The following is a 2726-nucleotide window of genomic DNA, read 5'->3' as shown; positions in this document are numbered from 1 at the left end:
GTCCCACGAGTTGAAGTATGTATGTTAATATTAAAATAATTTTTATTTCTGGTATTTTGTGTCCCAATGGTTTTTGTAGGCTCAAACTAATATTAATAGAGTAAAACTTCTGTGCATAGACATGTAAATTGCTAATGAGCTCGACAAAACATTTAAATTTCACTCTAGCTACTCCACTTATTGTTGCCTCCCGCATCCCACCAACATTGACACTACATATCAATTTTACTCGGATTCTTTAAAAGTGTTGTGGATGATTTTTGGATCTTTAAATTGCAATTTTTAAAGGATCTGATACTGTGTGACAATATTTGTAGAGTTTGAGAAACACAAAGAGATAACTTTGTCCATCTATTCTTGACAAAATGGGGAAAAATCAACCAGTATTTTTGTTTTGCTAGAGTCTATATACGAAAACATACGATTCTCAACTCGCTTTGTTGGTCCTTAGGTCATACTCCATAATTGTTACTTCTATCTGTATGTTTTTTGCTTCTGGGGAAAAGTTCAGTCTTTATTTTATCTTTTCTATTGCTGTGGGGGGGATGGTCATTCTGCCTGCTTAATGTTATTGGAGTGTCTCTTTAATGGTAGTTTTCTTGTATAGACATTTGGTATTGTAATATTTTCTTTCTTGGTGAACTTATATACATATAATATAGTATAACAGTAAGATATAGTATCCAATTCCTTATTTTGATTTATCGTGAACATATATTGTGAATTCGTAAGGTTATATCTTGCAGATTACCAGCAGAGATTTAATTTCATGAAGTTATAGTATAACAGTAAGATATATTGTGTATATCAAATTAGATTGGTGACCTCACAAATATAGTATATTAGCTGCTATTACTGGTAAAAATACAGTCATAGCCTAACATACTTTAATTATTACTGTATATAACTTAAATCTTTAGTAAAACAATTGTTTCTACGTCTTTAATTGATTTATTGCTTATTATACCTTGAACTTGAAGATTATGCTTTCTCCCTTTTCTGCTAATTGTTAATAGCGATAATAGAATAGAAGTAGAAGATTTGTTTTCGCAAGATAAACAACTTGTTGAGTTTTTGATATTGTTGAAATTGAGGCTTGCTTCATCTATGATTTAGATGAATTAGGAGAAGCCGGTGCAAACTAGATGGAGAGAAATATTTGATGTTGTCCTATTTGATGAACTAAATCCCAAATATAAGCAAATAGAAAGTAACTTAAAACTTCATTACATGTCAATTTCTTGCCTACAGATTAAAATGTAAATTTCTTGTGTTTCCTCTTGATTAAAAGTAAAGCTTGTCCTTAAAAGTGTCAATCTATGTTGTCTTCTTTTAGCAGGAATGACATTTGTCTCTGGCTTTGTCATAGTTTAGTTCTGTACATGTGTTTGCACTGAATATCATCATTGTGTAATATTGATAAATAATGTCCAGTCTGTGCTTCCATTTAGAGAGGTAGTCAGCTGTTTAGTTTGCGTTTCTCTTTTCCTACTTAGTTCCTGATGGTCATGCATTTTGTGAAATTTTTGGTTCTTGGTATCCTTCTTCTCTGTTTTTTAGTGCTTATGTATTCATCAATGATGTGTTTTTGCTTTCCTTTAGTTTTTTGTTATTCTAGTATTTTTAATACCTTTTGATTTTTTTGTTGGAAGGAGTCATTGACCTCTTGTTTGAGTACTTTGACCAAGACAATGACCACACTAAATCTGAGCAACTCTTGAAAGGTGTTGCCTAAAATATTTTTGGGAACGCTTTTAAATGTAGCCTAAACTTTTTACTTTCTCCTCTTTCCTATATTGACATTGGCTTTACTCTTCTTTCCTATTCTGAAAAACATACGCCTTTCTCATTCCTCAGAACTGAAAATGAATGAGGGGAAGTTGAAAATCAAAGAGAGGAAGCTGAAGATCTAAGAGAGGAGGCTGAATAACTGACTAGCTGAGCTGAAAAATGGAAGATTTGAGTTGAAGATTTTCCTCTCCAGATTCGATTTTCTCAACGAGATGAAGAGTTAATACTAAAGAACTGGGGATCGACGAACTAAAAATAGAAGAGCTAAAGGACGAAAGCTGAAGAACTGATTTTGTCATGTAAGTACCAATTTACACCTACTTTAGAAAATGAAATAGCGTTGTGAGATAGTATTGTGAGAAGTGTTTTTTAAGGTGGTAGGGAAAAATGTTGGAGAAATAATACCTATATGGGATGAGAGGAATTAGATATTGTGGAGGTTAGATAAGTGTGTTTATGTTAGCAGCTATCACTACTAGAAAAAGGTTCAGTTAAGACCAACATGTAAGGACTAGTTAATAATATCGTCACAAAAAGAATATATATATTTCTGTCCTAAAAGTTAGATGTTATTTGGAAGGTTAAAAGTCTCTCACTAAGGGTGTGTGTTTTCTATTGAAAATGTTTTCCTGGAAAAGAAGTAGATTTTGGACTTATATTCTCATGTTTGGTTGGTGAATAGAAAATATTTTCCGGAAATGATTTGTGTTTGATTTATGTATGAAAAATGTTTTTGAGAGACATCTTTTATTTTACTACAGTAGAAAATAATTTATGAAATTGAAAATATTTTTTAAAAACAATTTTTTTTGGGGTGGTGGTGGTAGGGCCGGGGGAGGGGTTAGGAGTGAAAAAATAAAAATTTGAAGTTTATAGTATTTTTAAAAAACAAAATTAATTATTTTGGGGGTTGGGGATGGGGTGGGGGCTGGCGG

Source organism: Solanum pennellii, chromosome 12 (assembly GCF_001406875.1).
Source record: "Solanum pennellii chromosome 12, SPENNV200".
NCBI classification, from domain to species: Eukaryota; Viridiplantae; Streptophyta; class Magnoliopsida; order Solanales; family Solanaceae; genus Solanum; species Solanum pennellii.
Note: the sequence above shows the minus strand (reverse complement) of the source record.